Source organism: Hylobates moloch, unplaced genomic scaffold, assembly GCF_009828535.3.
Source record: "Hylobates moloch isolate HMO894 unplaced genomic scaffold, HMol_V3 SCAFFOLD_3, whole genome shotgun sequence".
Taxonomy (NCBI): domain Eukaryota; kingdom Metazoa; phylum Chordata; class Mammalia; order Primates; family Hylobatidae; genus Hylobates; species Hylobates moloch.
In genome coordinates this window covers 108,595,348-108,614,063 of record NW_026652278.1, presented here as the reverse complement: position 1 = coordinate 108,614,063, position 18,716 = coordinate 108,595,348, and the positions used below count along the sequence as shown (strand labels likewise).

The 18,716-nt window shown below is 34.7% G+C and overlaps 1 long non-coding RNA gene and 1 pseudogene across 1 annotated transcript in view; both read left to right on the top strand.

Annotated features, from left to right (window-relative positions):
• The first annotated feature begins 4,889 nt into the window (after nucleotides 1–4,889).
• LOC131382966 (uncharacterized) overlaps nucleotides 4,890–18,716 on the top strand; it is a 54,085-nt gene continuing 40,258 nt past the window's right edge. Inside the window, exon 1 of the long non-coding RNA XR_009212602.1 lies at nucleotides 4,890–4,932. This is a non-coding gene — a long non-coding RNA (uncharacterized LOC131382966). The remainder of the gene's footprint in view (nucleotides 4,933–18,716) is intronic.
• LOC116479904 (eukaryotic translation initiation factor 3 subunit K-like) lies at nucleotides 15,138–15,775 on the top strand (annotated as a pseudogene).

The following is an 18,716-nucleotide window of genomic DNA, read 5'->3' as shown; positions in this document are numbered from 1 at the left end:
TCCTGAGGCCTCCCTAGCCATAGAAAACTGTGAGTCAATCAAGCAGTTTGGAGGGCTCAGAAGAAGACAAGAAGATAAAGGAAACTTTGCAATCTCTTAGAGACTTTTTGGATGGATTTGACCAAAGTGCTGATAGTGATGTGGACAATGAAGTTCAGAATGAGGCGGCCTCAGATGGTAATGAGGAACTTATTGGGAACTGGAGCAAAGGTTACCCTTGCTGTGCTTTAGCAAAGGGACTGGTGGTATTCTACCCCTGCCACCAGCGGAAAAGGTCTGTGGAAGTTTAAACTACAGAGGGATGATTTAAGGTATCCGATGGAAGAAATTCCTAAACAGTAAAGTGTTCAAGAGGTCACCTGGCTTTTTCTATAAGTATAGAGTCATAAGCATTCACAAAGACATAATTTGAAATGGAAACTTATATTTAAAAGGGAAACAGAGCATAAAGCCTTGGAAAATTTACTGCCAGATCATGTGGTAGAAAAGGAAAATCCATTTTCTGGGGAGAAATTCAAGCCAGCTGCAAAAATTTGCATAAGTAAGGAGAAACTGAATATTAACAGTCAAGATAATGAGAAAAATGTCTCCAGGGTTTTCTTACATCTGCATGGCAGCCCCTCCCATCACATGCTTGGAGGTCTAGGAAAAATGGTTTGGTGGGCTAGCCCAGGGCTCTGCTGCTCTGTGGAGCCTCAGGATGTGGTGCTCTGGGTCCCAGCTGCTACAGCTCCAGCTGTGGCTAAAAGGGGCCAGGGTAAGCTCAGGCCATTGCCCCAGTGTGTGTTAGCCCCAAGTTTCAGTGGCTTCCACATGGTGTTGGGCCTGAGAGTATACAGAAGACAAGAGTTGAACTTTAAGAGTCTCTGCCTAGATTTCAGAGGATGTATGGAAATTCCTAGGTGTCCAGGCAGAAGTCTGCTCAGGGGTGGAGCTCTCATGGAGGACCTCTACTAGGCCAAGGCCAAGGAAGAATGTGGGGTTGGAGCCCCACACAGAGTCCTCACTGGAGCACTGCCTGATGAAAAAAAGGCCACTGTCCTCCAGATCTCAGAATTGTAGATCCACCAACAGCTTGTACCATGTGCCTGGAAAAGCCACAGGCACTCACTCCAGCCTGTGAAAGCAGCTGCAGGGGCTGAACCCTGCAGAGCCACAGACTTGAAGCTGCCCAAGTCCTTGGGAGCCCACGCCTTGCTTCAGTGTGCCCTAGATGTGAAACATGGAGTCGAAGGAGATTATTTTGGATCTTTAAGATTTAATCAGTGTCCTAACAGGCTTTGAATTTGCATGGGTACTGTAGCTCCATAGTTTTGGCCAATTTCTTTCATTTGTATTGGGAACATTTACCCAATGCTTGTACCCCCATTGTATCTTGGAAGCAACTAACCTGTTTTTTATTTTACAGGCTCATAGGTGGAAGGCACTTATCTTAGATGAGATTTTGTTCTTAGATTTTTGAGCTAATTCTGGAATTAGATAAGATCTGGGAGACTGTTGGGAAGGCATTATTGGTTTTGAAATGTAAAAAGGATATGAGATTTGTGAGGGGCTATGGGCAGAATGATATGGCTTGGTTTTGTGTCCCCACCCAAATCTCATCTCAAATTGTAATCCTCACATGCTGAGGGAATAACCTGGTGGGAGACACTTGGATCATGGGGATGGTATCCCCCATGCTGTTCTCATGATATTGAGTGACTTCTTACCAGATCTGCTGGTTTAAAAGTTTCACTTCCCCCTTCACCCGCTCTCTCTCTCCTGCTGCCATGTGGCAAACATGCTTGCTTCCCCTTCACCTTCTACCATGATTATAAGTTTCCGGAGGCCTCCCTAGCCCTGTGGAACTGTTTCTTCATAAGTTACTTTTATGAAGGTAACTTAACCTTCATAAAGGTTAAGTTAAATTAAACCTTTTTCTTCATAAGTTACCCAGTCTCAGGCAGTTCTTTATAGCCATGTGAAAATGGACTAATACAATACCATCATTTTGTTAATCTCTGTCTTCCTTTATTGCCCTCTTACACAGGCAGAGTCCTAGGAGTCTGAAGATACTAATTTGTGAATCTGGTATAAAGAAAGTATTATTTATGCTTCCACTCAGAGCTTTACTGAGGATAAAAAAGGAGAAAAAATATCAGAGAGGTAATTGTAAAAATAATATTTTTACCATTCAACTGTATTGGCCTGATAATAAGCACATTTACAATATTAGGTATCTAAGAAATGGCACATGTGTTATTTCACAAGATTCTATATAACCATATTATATAATATAATAATAAGTTAAAGTAATTTCAACAGGTACAGAATTAAAATATTACTGTATTAAGTAGTGATAACAAAATAATAGATGTAAGAAAATGTAACTGGGAAAATAATATTTATAATAAAATTATTTCAGGATCCTGATGTCAGTCTAATGGAAGTTGTCCTGTGAAATTATTTCTGGAAAAGATAAAGTAGAGTTTGATGTATCATGTATGGCATTTTCTTATTTTACTAATAAATGGCTGAGTAACATTGGCAAATATATATATTTCTAAACATATAGAAATGAAGGTTGTTATACCATATAGGTTTGCTTGTTTCTCTAATAATAGATAACATGTATTGAAAACTAATTTTATATTAAAGCCTGGATATAAGCATTTTTATGCAAACCATGATAGCCCTATGAAGTATTTTACCATTATTATTCCCATTTTACAAGTGAATGGCATAGGTTGGTCTACCATACAGTTAGTAAATCACAAAGATCTGAATCCCTGCAAAATAATCTTGGGCCCATGCCTAGAACATTATGTTATTTGATAGAAATAAAATCTCAGGCTAAAATACAAGCAACTTATTGTCCGGGCACGGTGGCTCACGCCTGTAATCCCAGCACTTTGGGTGGCCGAGGGGCGGTGGATCACGAGGTCAGGAGATCGAGACCATCCTGGCTAACACGGTGAAACTCCCTCTCTACTAAAAATACAAAAAATTAGCCGGGAGTGGTGGCAGGTGCCTGTAGTCCCAGCTACTCGGGTGGCTGAGGCAGGAGAATGGCATGAACCGGGGAGGTGGAGCTTGCAGTGAGCTGAGATCGCGCCACTGCACCCCAGCCTGGGTGACAGAGCGAGACTCCGTCTCAAAAAAAAAAAAAAAAAAAAGAAAAGAAAAGGGAAAAAAAGACGGAACTTACTTGTTCTCATTGTAATTATTCTTCGCAATTCTTTTCTCAAAAACATTGAAGAATCGACATTTCCTCTAACATCTCTCACTCTGTGAGAAAGTCAAATGAAATTTGCTCCCTTTATAAATTATTTCTTGTTCTAACTTCATTTTATAGCCCAGTATAAAATATCTAAAATAAATAAAAAACAGATTAAATGTATAAATTAAGTACAGTGTACCCTCTTTTCTGCTTAATTGCATAAAAAACCACACCTTACTTGAACTACAGTGACATCTTGTGGCCTAAAGTGTTTCATTTTGTTTTTATACATAAATCATTGTTTTTGTTTTCTGATTCTCTTCAGTTCTAAGTTTTAAAGCAGGTAGTTTTCATTCAAGAAAATGCCATAGGCATAAATTCTGAACAATCACTAAATATTCCAGAAATAAAATATTAAATCGTGAAAAAATTAATAACAAATACGGCTAAGAATAATTGCTGACCCTAGTTTTTTTTTTCAGAGTAGTGTGTTTAACTTAAGTATATTTTGTTTTAAAAATATGTGGGAAAAACTCATGTCACTTCATTTAAAATTGGAGATAAGCAGTTTCAATCATTTTGCTATTTTTGTGTAATTAAAAAGGAATCAATTTTTTAAAATTGTAAATATGATCCCAATATCTGCACGTTAAAAACATTTTTCTATGGAATGCACATCATCTTTTTAATGTATGACTTTTAGTTTTATTCTTTAAATACATACTAATAAATAAATTGAAGTTATGATTTCCTCAAGCCTCTGATTTCTTCAGTTATTTCAGTATTTGCCAGATGGCTTCTGATTATTTTCACTGTTTCCCAGGGTTCCATATTAAACACATTAAATCACATCTTCAAAATTTAAAGAGGAAGTATAATTGCACCTCAAAAGCTCTTATTATACATCTTACAAAAGTATAATTATGAATTAAACAATATTATCTTGAATATACAGAGAGCTGCAGTTTTAAAGCTAATTTGTAAAGAAACAAAATAATGGTGATATACAATTTAAACTAATTCATTTATGTGTGTTATACATATGGTATTCAAAATTAATTTAAAATAATGGTTAGTTAACTCATTTCATACGATGAAGTATATATTAAGAGTTTAATAATGTGTATCTAAACCTATTTCTGCTGTATTGTCATTTAAGTTTTAGAAAACAGTTCATTATAAAAAGTATAATTAAGATATTCTTCTCAGCAGTAGCAGTACATATTGATTTCTATAATTCTGTTGTTTTTGTTCTAATTGTAATATGTGTGCTACTGAAGCAAACACTGTTGTTGTTCCATAGTATAGCATCTATTGTACAAATTCCAAAATGAGTGTAGCTCTTTTTATAACTAGAATAAGTAAAGGTAATAGATTATATGTATACTAATTATCATTGCAAAGATAAATATGTCAACAACAAAGGCATTATTTTGTGTGGCTTGTAAATGAGTGCTTCACAAGTATTGGGACACTAGGTTAGTTAACAGCCAATTTTGGTACCTCTTCTAATTGATAACTGAAGAAAGGCTTTTAACCTTAGTATGTTCTAGATTAATTACATGAATTAATCCAAAAGTCTACTCTCACTCTCTGGGATACTATTAACTTTAACATAAATCTAGAGTAAATTATAAATATCAAGCAGATATATAATTGTTATCACTATATCTACTCATTTGTTTTTACTAGAATATTGGTAAAGTCTACATGCACGTTGGCTAAGGACAAAGGTATGTTCCCCCAGATAAGATCCTACTATTCTCTATTTTTAATGTCCCAAAATGATGTATATTTAATGATTTTATTACTTCCTATATTTACGCCATAAATCAGGAATTATTCTTTAAATAATTTCTGAAAAAATTTTAAACCATGATTTTTAATATAATTATTTCAACATGCTATAATATGCATTTTAAACAAATCTTACAAAATTCTTCTTATGACATAGGGAGAAATAGGAATAATAAATGTATATTATTAATAGTAGTCTTTTATTTATTGAAGTATATGTTACATTCTCAAGCTTTACTGTGGTCTAATTGATAAAAATTATATGTAGTTGTGGTATAAAATGTGATAATTTTATAAATTTATACATTATGAAATGATTACCACAATCAACATAATACATCTGTCACCACAAATAGAATAAAACAAGTAAAGTAATTTATTTTGAGGACTAATTTCTTTTCATATTGCAATTGCTATAATGAGACAAATTATAATAACCTTTTCTGGTTCGATGCTTTATAAATATAGTACTTTTTTAAATTTCTAGTATTATTTATGTATCATATTACAATCATACTTTAATAAATAATACTTTAATAAATAAGCAAACTGAAGCTAATATGTGTTATCTTGCTTGAGGTCACAAAGTTTCTATGTTTTCAAAAACATTATTCATTCTGAGTTGCTTCACCACAAAAGCTTGATCTCTTTTTGCTCTATATTGCTTGCTTTTCTCTCATCATGTCTCTTGAACATACTTACGTTTTTGAAATTAACTGAGAAAAATTTAGGTCAGCATTCCAGTTGATATACAAACAATAATAATGACTCATAATATCCTTACAAAAATAAGCCTTTGTGTGATCACTTAAATATTTAGCACTTTAAAATCTTCCTAACATCTTCTTCAATGTCACTGGGCATTCAAAAATATGACTTAACGTTACATAGTGGCTGTAGATGTGGGTGTTTATTGAAAACCTTCAAGAATTTCTTTATTTGATAATTTTCCAATCACATAAATATCATATGAATTATTATGTATCTTATTCTGGACCTGCAAATATTCTACATTTACATATATATTTGATTTCCCATGTATTTTATTATAAAGTTTTCTAGTTTTCACTGTATTATAGTATCTTTTATTTAATTCTGTGCATAGTATACACTGTTTAATTTTACATTTATTTATATTTATATTTACATCTAATTTCTATTTTAAATCTATAGAGGTAATAAAATTAATTTATACTGATTGAGAAAAAAAGGCTGAATTTTTTGACTTGTGTCAAAAACTCTCTGTTTATGTTTACAAATTTAAATGCATGAATTTGGACTTACATATTTTAATTTTTAAAACCACCCTAATAATGTATGACTGACACAAAAAGATGCAAATATTATTATATGCAGCTTGATAAGTTTGCAGATAAGTATGCACATGTAAAATCATTCCCACAATCTATGCCATAAACTTAATACATTACCTCCAAAAGTTTTCTCCCACCCTCTTCAGTTATTGTTGTTATTATTACAGTGATAAGGACATTTAACATAACATCTACCCTCTCGGCACATTTTTAAATATACAAATGATATTGTTAACTATAGACTCTATGCAATGCAATAGATCTCCAGGGCTTACTCTTTTTGTATAACTGCAACTTTTTAAACTTTGGCTAATAAATCTTCATTTCCCCTTCCCCTCAGTCCCTGGAAACCACTATTCTAGCCTCTACTTCTACGAGTTTGATTATTTTAGATTTTTCTCATATAAATGGGATCATGTAGCATTTGTCATTCTGTTTCTGGTGTATACCACTCAGCATAATATCTTCCAGATTTATCTGTGTTGTAGCAAGTGGTAAAATTTACTTCTTTGTAAAAACTGAATAATATTCAATTATATGTATATACCATATTTTCTTTTTGCATTCATCCATTGATAAATATTCCGGTTGCTTCCATGTTTTCCCTATCGTGAATAATGCTGCAATGAACATGGGAGTGCAGATATCTTTTTGAGATCCTGATTTCAATTTCTTGAGTGTATATACAGAAGTGGGATTGCTAGATTATATGATATTTTCATTCATAATTTGGCGGGGAACGTCCACCCTTTTTTTCCATAGTTGTTGCACCAATTTGCATTTCTATCAACAGTATATAAGGGTTCCCTTTTCTCTACATCCACAACAATATTTATTATCTGGCTGGGTGCAGTGGCTCATGCCTATAATCCCAGCACTCTGGCAGGCTGAGGCAGGCAGATTTCTTGAGTGCAGGAGTTTGAGACCAACCTGAGAAACATGGCAAAACTCTGTCTCTACAAAAATAAATAAATAAATAAAAATATTAGCCGGGTGTAGTAGTGCACACCTGTAGTTCCAGGTACTCAGGAGGCTGAGCTGGGGGGATCGTTAGAGCCAGGAGGTGGAGGCTGCAGTGACCTGTGATTGTGCCACTGCACACCAGCCTGGGCAACAGAGCAAGACCCTGTCTCAAAAAAACAAAAGTTATCTTTTGTAATTGGTCCCTCATCATACGCCATACAGAAAAATCAACTTAAAATGAATTAAACAATAATATGTGAAGGATTAATAAAATTCCTAGAAGGAAACACAGGAGAAAAGCCTCTTGACATTGGTCTTGACAATGATTTCTTGGATACGACAACAAAAGCATAAACAACAAAAACAAATACACATAAATGGAGCTATGTCAAACATTTTCTACACTTCAAAGGAAAAAATGAACAAAATGGAAATTCACCTATAAAAATGAAGAAAATATTTGTAAATCATATATCTGCTAAAGGGTTAATACCTAAAAAATATAAAGAAGTCCTATAATTCAATAGAATAAAAACAAACATACCAATTTAAAAATAGACAAAATAATTAAATAAACATTTCTCAAAAAAAGACATAGAAATGACCAATGAGTTTACAAAAAGGTACTCAGTGTCACTCACTATCAGCGAAATGTAAATCCAAAAACCACAAGGAGTTTTCACTTCATAACCAACAGAGATTATTATTGGACCTATATATTTTAAGAGGAAGACTGTATCTGGACATATGAATACTATAAAGAGTATTAGGTACTATTAATCACCTTTTCTTTCCTGTACCATATGCTATAATTTACTGTAAAGAGCACTACATTATCGTAAAAGGACTATCATTTTAATTAGACTCCAGTGTGACTTATGTGGACATTTACGTTTTTCTACACATGGTTACAGGTGGTGATGTGAGTGAGAGTTTTAAAAGTGCGTAATTTATATGTATTAAACTAAAAAAAGCAGAGAAAGAAAAAATAAATACTGTAACTTGACTTTTCAAAACTAACTTAAATGCAAACACCAAGTATGGATTTATTTTGTTAGAACATTGTGGGTGTTTAGGCAGAGGAGGATGTAAAAACAAATTGCTATTTTTTAATTACAAAAATAATACAAGATCTTAGAAAAAATATGTATGAGAACATAAGAAGAAATAAACCAGTAGTGCTATATATAGAAATTTTAAAAGTAAAGTAACACTATGTTCTAAATTTTGAAAATCTTGATAAAATAGGCACATTTCTAAAGAAAAATAGAAATGTCCAAAAATCTGTGAATAAAATATACTTAATAGTTAATAATTGTTAACAAAATGAGGAAAAGATATCAAAGAAATACATTAAAACTTCACAATTTAGATTATCTTTAGCATGGATGATTCATAAACATATTATCATACTATCCTTAAGTAAACTATTCCAGGAGTAACATAAAGAATACTCGTATTGAATAAAACTAGCAAAATGTTTATTACAAAGCTGATTAATCAATTATAAAAATTTAAAACTATTCCTGTAAAGTACTTATGAATGAATATAGATATAACATTGGTAATTAAAAAAACTATAATGAGGCTACAGCACTAAAGTAAAAGTTACCTAAATAATGCAATAATTATTTAGTAGGAAAGAATACATAATATAAACAAGAGGGCTAAAAGTATTATTAAAATGTAGCATGCACTTATTAGAGTACATGCTGAGACAGGATATATAAATTATAAGAACAGAGGTACTCAAAAAATAAATCTAAAGTCTTTATTAAGAATACAAGGAATGCCTCATAACAACATAAAGTTAATATTGTTTTATAATAGACATGTTTATTAGGAATTATTAAGAACAAATTAATCATTTAATTTCTAAAGAACCTCTTATCAATAAAAAATAAGGTATCTGCATATCGAATTTTGTAGAAAGTCTGAGAATCTTAGATCACCACAGAAGAAAATGTAATAAAAACATTTGTGATGTAAATTACCACAAGATAGAAGTCTATGGAACATAAACATTTAAGCAATAGTTTAATAGAAAATATGAATGGGAATAATTTTATTGAAAAGAATGCATAAAACACCAAAATATTGCAAAATGTTTTAGCTATATAAAGGAAATTAATGTACTAAAATATTTAAATTAAAACTTGAACAAAGGAAAGATGTGCCATGTTTCTATCTACAACAATCGACATTTATAAAGGTGCTAATTACCCAAGATAAATGTATATATAAAAAAACTACTATAGAAAATAATTTAACAGACATTTATTAAAGTTTGAAAACTAGTTTTATAATTATTATGTTGTCCTTAGTGGTTGAGAAAAACTAAAATTCAATCAGTGGTCAAAAATCAAAACAAAAACATTCTTGACAAAAATGGTAAGCCTGCAATGACTAATGATTTTGTACACATAGAATATTCTGGTAATGTACCCAGGACCTAAAAGTTAACACTTCAAAACTCACTTCAGAAAAAGTTATATTACTAGAGGTAAAAAGAGCAAATACATAATAATGTAGTCAATTCTTCAAGAGAACATAAAACTCCTAAATGTGAATGCACCTATAGCCCAGAACTATAGAATACAAGTACCAAAACTCACAGAACTAGAACTAGAAATAAACAAATCAAGTGTTATGGTTGGAAACTTCAACACTTCCTTCTTATTAACAGAACAAGTGGACAGAAAATCAGTAAGCATAAAGAAGAAATAAACTATGTCATTGAACAACTTGACCTAATTGATAATTGTAAAACACGTCAACATCAGGAGAATATATGTTCTGATTCTTTTTAATTATACATGGACTATTCACTAAAAATGAAAACAAACAAAATCATATATTGGTCCATACAAAAAACTTAGTGCACTTTAAAAACATGAATCATAAAAAGCATATTTTTAGAACGTGATGGAAATAACCTAGAAATCAGTAGAGAAAAAAATGGAAATACTCCAAATATTTTATAATTATACTCGAAACAAACTAGTAGGTGTAAACCTAATAACATTTAAAAGATATTTATTTCAGAAACTGCAAAACACTGATAGAAGCAATCAAAGAAGATCTAAATAAGTGGAGAGACATGCTGTGTTCATGGGTCAGAAGACTATGAATAACCAAAATGTCAAGTCTACTCAAATAGACATACAGATTTAAGACAATTTCTACTAAAACCTCAGAAAGTTTTTTTAGATATAAATAAGATTTTTCTAAAGCATTTAGGGAAAGACATAAAAAAAACTTGAAAGTAAACAGTTTTGAAAAAAAATATAGTGGAAACAATCAATTTGCCTGAATTGAAGCCATATAGCTGTAGTAGTCATCCTATGTGTTATTGGTAAAGAAATAGACACATAGATTAATAAAATAGAATAGAGAACCCAGAAACAGTGCCACTTCAGTACAGCCAACTGATTTGGACAAAGGTGAAAAATCAATGCATTGGATAGAGGACAACATTTTCAACATATGGTGCTTTATTAATCGAATATCCTTAGCCCTTCCCCCAAGCAAACCCTTACCTAAATCTCACATCTTATTAAAAATAATAAAAATCTTGGGTAAAAAGATTTAAATTTAAATACAAACCCACAAAACTTTTAGGAAACTACATCAGAGAAAATCTTCAGGGCCTAGATCTTGATGAAGAGTTCTCAGACATGACACTTAAAGAACTATACATAAAAGAAAACCAATCTGAATTTCATTTCATCAAAATTGAAAAATTTTTTCTGCAAAATTCCATATAAAGAGAATGCAAAAGAAAAAACAACATTGTTATAGGTTTGGGGTTTGCAAATATTTTTTCCTATTCTTGTGATATGAACAATGAAAAAACACTTATTTCTAAAATATATAAAGAACTCTCAACATTAACCAACCTTTTACATGGGTTTCTGAGTTCTCTATTCTCTTTTATACATACAGATCCATACATACAGAGAATTTTATAGCCGCTCCACAAAACAATCAATCATTTACATATAATGTTCAACATACACTTATCCCTTAAGGCTAAAATCACCTATGCCTTAGCAATTACATTTACCCAAGGGGAGAAAAACTTATTTACATACAAAAAGTAACACAAAATGTTTAGAATTGTTATTATTCATAATTTTTTAAAGTCCATGAAAATAACCCAAATGTCCATCATAACTGAATGGTTTTCATGCTGTGAATAGTTCTTGTGGATGAATTTGTAGCATGTATATTAAGGGAGAGAATACATTCTAATATATTCATATGGTAAATATAAACAATAGAATAAAATAAACTAGGTGAAGCAAAATAAAACGGACACAAATAACTACATACCATATAATTTCATTTATGTGACACTCTACAATTACAATGTTCTAGGGATGGAAATAAGGTTAGTGGTTTTCAGGGGCTGAGTGTAGAGAGTAGTAATGGCAACTAATGTGTGTGGATGGATTTTTTCATTGAAACATTCTACATATTGATTATATGATTAAAGAACTGTATATGTTTGTCAAAATTCATCTAAATGTACTTCTAAAAATATTGAGTTTGATTGTATATAAACTAAACATCAATAAGAAAAATAGCCTCAAACTTATAATTCATCAATATTTTTACTGTTTTTGAATTTCAATTGAGAGAAGTGTTTATATAATATCACCTTAAGGATATTCTGTACTTTATTCTCCTACATAACACATATTTATATATCTATATTACAATTTTTAATCTTTCAATTTTTTTGTTTTGCATTTTGATAATTTAAAGACATATATTAAAAACTTCAATAAAAGCATTTTTTAACTATTGTGGCTGCTTTCATTTCATAATTACCCTGTAGGACCAGGTGAAGCTTTCCTCTGAGATCACCCCGTATCTAACTTTCTCCGTTTTTATGTCCTGCCATCTCTACCCCTTTGCTGCTGTTTCTTTGCTTCTTTCCTTCCTTCATGTCTAGCTTTCTCTAATTTTATGTCCTACCATCTCTACTCTTTTACTAATCCTTCCTTCCTTCCTTCCTTCCTTCCTTCCTTCCTTCCTTCCTTCCATCCTTCCTTCCTTTCTTTTTCCTTCCTTCCTTCTCTCTCTCTCCCTCTCTTTCTTTCTTTCCTTTCTTTCTCTCTTTCTTTCTTTCCTTCTTTCTCTTTGACAGTGTCTCAATCTGTCACCAGGCTGGAGTACAGTGGTGCAATCACTGTAACCTTGACCTTCCAACTCAAGGTATCCTCCCACCTCAGCACCCGAGTGACTGGGACTACAGGCATGCACCACCACACCTGGCTTTATTTTTTTCTTTACTATTGTGTGTGTGTGTGTGTGTGTGTGTGTGTGTGTGTGTGTGTGTGTGTAGCTGGGGTCTCATTCTGTCATCCAGGCTGGCCTCAAACTTCTGGGCTCAAGCAATCCTCCCATCTCAGCTTCCCAAAGTGCTGGGATTACAGGTGTGAGCCACTGCCCCCAGCCCTTTAGTGATTTTTTCATGGAAACACTTCCTTAACAAATCATTTCAAAGGAATATGACCTAAGATAGTTGGTACTGAAAATTATCTCAGAAGTGAATATTAAGAGTGGAATTCTTTAATCAATATATTGATTTCATTTCATTTGGTTATATGCTCAAAAGATGAATTGCTGAATCATATAGTAGATCTTCTTTTAATTATTCATGGAATTGTTGTATCATTTTCCATAAAGAAATCTATGATTTGCATTCCCACCAGCGTGCATGGGTTACTTTTTCTCTCTATCTTTGCCAACATTTGTCATATTTTTTATTTCTGATTATAGCCATTCTAACAGATGTGAGGTAAAATATCAATATATCATTGTGGTTTTAGATTGCATTTCTCTCATGAGTATTGATGTTGAGCATTTTTTCATATATCTGTTAGCCATTTGTATTTCTTTTATTGAGAAAGGTCTACTCAGATCCTTTGTACATTCTGTAAACAGGTATACTTTTTTTTTGCTACTGAGTTGAGTATATTTTAGATGTTAGCTGCTTATCAGATGTAAAGTTTGCAAACATTTTTCCCATTCTTTAAGTTGTCTCTTCACTCTGTTCATTGCTTCCTTTAAGGTGCAAAAGCTTTTTTTTTTTTTTTGAGATGGGGTCTCGCTCTTTCGCCCAGCCCAGAGTGCAGTGGCGCAATCTCGGCTCACTGCAAGCTCTGCCTCCCGGGTTCACGCCATTCTCCTGCCTCAGCCCCCCGAGTAGCTGGGACTACAGGCGCCCACCACTGCGCCCGGCTAATTTTTTGTATTTTTAGTAGAGACGGGGTTTCACCGTGTTAACAAGGATGGTCTCGATCTCCTGACCTCGTGATCTGCCCGCCTCGGCCTCCCAAAGTGCTGGGATTACAGGCGTGAGCCACCGCGCCCGACCGCAAAAGCTTTTGATTTTGATTATCCACTCACCAGATCACAATAGGAACCATATTTTTAAGGTTAAATAGAATGTCGAGTATGTCGACATGCTGTACTACAAATGATAAAACTTTAAATATAATTGAGATTTGATGAAGTGGATAGAGGTTCACTGACATGTGATAGTTCTCGGAATTGAGAGGTATGAAGTAAGAAAATTGTGAGATAGTCAAATTGAATGGTCCACGTTAGCACAACTGTGCTTTCAGGAAATTGATGAATTCAGCTAAGCCAATACCCAAATTAACTGTGATTGTCAGAAAACCAATATCTTCTTATCTCAGAGAGCAGACTGTGCTGCCAGGAGATGAGTTTTATAAACTAATTATAAAAAAAAGAACTTCTGAAAAAGCTAAATTCATAACTCACATCTTGGTAAAAATTGTTCTTCAAAGTTAGCATCCTACTAGGAAAGCTGTGTGACCCTGAGTTTGGGCCTGTATATAGCTCAGTCAATGTGTTTGAAACAATGAAGCCCAGGTTTTCCTGACCTCAATTGGCCTACAGAAGTGATGCTTTCAGTGTCTAGAGAATAGCACCTAATACAGTGTGGATTTGTCCCCACCCAAATCTCATTTTGAATTTTAATTCCCATAATCCCCACATGTCATGGGAGGGAACTGGTGGGAGGTAATTGAATCATGGTGCTGGTTACCCCCATGATGCTGTTCTCATCATAGTGACTGAGTTCTCATGAGACCTGATGGTTTTATAAGGGGCTATTTCCTCACTTCACTCTGCGCTTCTCCTTGCTGCTGCCATGTGAAGAAGGAATTGTTTGCTTCCCCTTCCACCATGATTATAAACTTTCTGAGGCCTCCCTACCCCTAGGGCACTGTAAGTCAATTACACCCCTTTCCTTTATAAATTACCCAGTCTCAGGTATGTCTTTATTAGCAGCATGAGAACAGTAAATTTGTACTTGGTAGTGATGCACTGCTGTAAAGATACCCGACAATGTGGAAGCAACTTTGGAACCTGGTAACAAGCAGAGGTTGGAAAAGTTTGGAGGGCTCAGAAGAAGACTGGAAGATGTTGCAAACTTTGGAACTTCATAGAGACTTCTTGAATGGCTTTAACCAAAATGCTGATAGTGATACAGACAATAAGGTCCAGGCTGAGGTGTTCTCAGAGGGAGATGAGAAACTTGTTGGGAACTGGAGTACAGGTCCTCCTGCTGTGCAAAGAGACTGGAAGCATTTTGCCCCTGCCCTAGAGATCTGTGGAACTTTGAACTTGAGAGAGATGATTTAGGGTATGGTGGGGAAAAATTTCTAAACTGCATATCATTTAAGAGGAAACACAGCATAAAAGTTTCAAAAGTATGCAGCCTGAGGATGCAATAGAAAAGAAAACCCCACCCCTTCCGGTCCTGGAGGATGCAATCCAGGTCCGGTGTTAGCCTCCAGCCCTGGTTGTGGAAGGTGACAGTAGTCATGGCAATGTTTGAGCAAATGAGAGCCAACAGGGGCAAGTTGGTTAAGGACATTGACAGATACAATCCTGGCCACGCGGGAGCGCTACTGGAGATGCAGGCCGAGGAGAATGCCTATGATCTAGAAGCCAACCTGGCTGTCCTGAAGTTGTACCAGTTCAACCCAGCATTTTTTCAGACCACGGTCACTGCCCAGATCCTGCTGAAGGCCCTCAACACCTGCCGCACACCAACTTCACCCTGTCCACGTGCATGATCCACCAGCACAACAAGAAGAGCAGGCAATCCAACAGATTTTGCACCTTGGGGACTTGCTGGAGACCTGCCACTTTCAGGCCTTCTGGCAAGGAAAACATGGTCCTGTTGGAAGGTATAACCGGCTTTGAAGACTCTGTCTGAAAGTTTATCTGCCATGTCGTGGGTATCACTTACCAGCACATCGGAATGCTGTCTGCTTGGTAAAATGTTTGGTGATCTGTCAGCCAGCCAGCTAAAGGTGTAGATGAGCAAATATGGCTGGAGCGCTAATGAGTCAGGGCCGATCTTCATCTGTAACCAGGAAGAGAGCATTAAATCCTTGAATATTGTAGAGAAGATCGACTTTGACGTGTGTCCAGCATCATCGCCTCCTCCCAGTAACTGCAGGTGTTTAATAAAGATGTGTTGACTTAGGCAAAAAAAAAAAAAAAAAAAAAGACAGAAAGAAAACCCCATTTTCTGGGGAGAAATTCTAGCTTGCTGCAGAAATTTGCATATGTAATGACAGTAGGGAAAATGTCTCCAGAACATGTCAAAGACCTTCATGGCAGCCCCTCTCATCATGGGCCGAGAGGCCTAAGGGGGAAAATACAGAGATTTTTCCATTTCCCAATTCACAAATTTTAATGATTTCTGCTGGACTGTGCAAATTGAAGAAAGACATCAAGGCTCATTATAGATTATCCCTACATCAAAAAAAAAAAAGATTAAATCACAAAAAGTAATTAAAATATGTCTTTAAAAGCCCCGTGATACCCTTAAAGTTGGAGAAGCTCAGGCTTCAACTTGAAGAGGAGATGGAAATAAATGTACTTTGAGGCTCTTCCTCCACTGTGGGTCAACTTCATGGCAAGCAGCTGTCTTGGAAAGACACTTTATGTGCACAGTTCTAGCAAGTGGGGATATCAGCCAAGCCAGCTTCCACCTGGCTTGTTAAGGCCTCTTCCTTCCCTTTGATGTGACTGGCTCTGCCTGAGAGGCCAGGCATATTCACACTGTGTACCTGGCTTTCAGCAATGACAAACAGTAAGACGAATATAGAAATGTGATCTCAGTCCTAGTTGCTTCTGCAAACACTCAGAAGTGATTGTAAAGAAGCTCCGGCTTTGGCTGGGCATGGTGGCTCGCGCTTGTGATTCCAACACATTGGGAGGCTGAGGTTGGCGGACCACCTGAGGTCAGGAGTTCAAGACCAGCCTGGCCAACATGGAAAACCCCGTCTCTACTAAAAATACAAAAAAAAATTATCCAGGCTTGGTGGCAGGCCCTGTAATCCCTGCTACTCAGCAGGCTAAGGTAGGAGAATCGCTTGAACCTGGAAGGTGATGAGTGGCGATGAAAGGCACCACTGCACTCGAGCCTGAGTGACAGAGTGAAACTCCGTCTGCAAAAAAAAGAAAAAAAAAAGACAAATAATACAATAACTGAAAAGAAAAGAAGCTCCAGTTCTATCTTCACAGGCTTTCTGTCTACTTTATAAAGGCATCTATCTATCTACCTATTCATCTATCTATCTATCTATCTATCTATCTATCTATCTATCTATCTATATCAATTATCTTTCTAACTGAACCGCATGTATAAGTGCTATTACAGTTATAGTTACAGGTAATTAAATAATTAGTTATCCCTGGCATTACATTGGTTGTGGCTATATTATAGTTCATTTTATAATACATGATGAAACCTAAAAAGACTCCAATAACATAAATATAACACATATGTATCACAATTCTTTTAAAAATCTCATTGCAATAACATTAAAGATATAAACAATCAAATGAAATAACAGTTGCCAAATGAAAAGAAAGAAAACACCATCAATAGATCAATTATTTGGGACACTCCTAAAAAACAGGTATTCTAATACAATTCCAGGAAAGCTAGAATTGAGTTACCATAATTCAAGTTGCTGAAAAGGTAAGAGCAGCTTTTTTTTTTCTTTTTCTGCAGTGGAACTCATGCAAATTTCCATGTTTGGTTGTTTTAAAAGTACAAAAACAAACAGATATGGATTTTATGCACTTAAGATAATCATCATTATCAAATAATGAAGTTAATTGTTTCTTAATGAACAAATGGCCAGCCTTGTTTGAGTCCCTCCTCTTCCCAATGAATACACAGCAGTTGTCAAAAGTGATGTGACACATAATGAAAGCATAAACAACTGTTTCCCTGAGAAAGTGAACACTCTGCCCAGTAGTGATGTTTCCAGAGGTAGAAACAGAGAAGAGCCTGTAGTGACTTAAACTTGCTCAGTGGAGACACTGGAGTAAAGATAAAGCAGTTCCAACACAGAATAAAGAGGCAGCCTGCTCTCCTGATCTTAAGAGCTTTAACTTACACAGACTCCAAAAATCTGTTCTTTTATTTAACAGAAGAGGTAGTTGAGTCGAAGACTTTATAATACTGCAGAGAAAACTCATCTTTCTGCCTATGTGCTCCTGAACAAGGGCTGTAAAATGGAGTCAAATGGAGGAATTTTAAAATCACCAATGCCTGACGATTGTGATTTACCTTGCTGAGGGTGTGTATTGGGCATTGCTACATTTTAATGTCTCAAGTAAGCCTAGTATACAGACACAGTTGAAAAATGCTGGCCTACCATTAATGTACTCAGTAGGATCATTTCAGCAAGGAGTAATAGAAAACTGAAACAATAAGGTATATTGTTTAAAATAAGAAGTTCCTAAGTACAGCAGGGTTTGGTTAATTTAGCATCTCAGCGATGTTTTCAAGGACCCAACTACTGCCTACTTTTGGCCCCTGCCATCCTCTGTATGGTCATCTCCCTCCTTTATGGTCGAAAAAGAGTAGGAACTACATTCTTATACACTGACTCCAAAGGGAGAACATGGTTCGTTCATCTGAGTTCACTTCTAAAAGTGATAAAACTGTTCCAAAAGCTAGAACTGAGTCACTTGTCTACTTCTGAGCTTACCGCTAAGAAGAGAAACAAACTCATTATACTTACCCTGTAACAAATAGTATCTACTCAAGGCGTTTAGGACAAACACAGGCACAAGAACAGATGGTCATGTATAGCAACCTGATTTGAAACTCCTACTCATTTTCATGATTAAAAAAAAGAAGTTTACAATTTCTTTCCCACATTGTTAACTTTCTTTTGGTAACTCACATTTGAGTTTTTTACAAGCATTATGTATAGCTTTAAAAAAAGGTTATTTTTCCCATATCTACAAGTTTCGTTTGTGAACAAACATAATTGATTCTTGTTAATAATATAATTTAATTGATGGATTCTGAAGAATATATCTATATTTATATATAAGATATATCATATATATAATATATCATATAT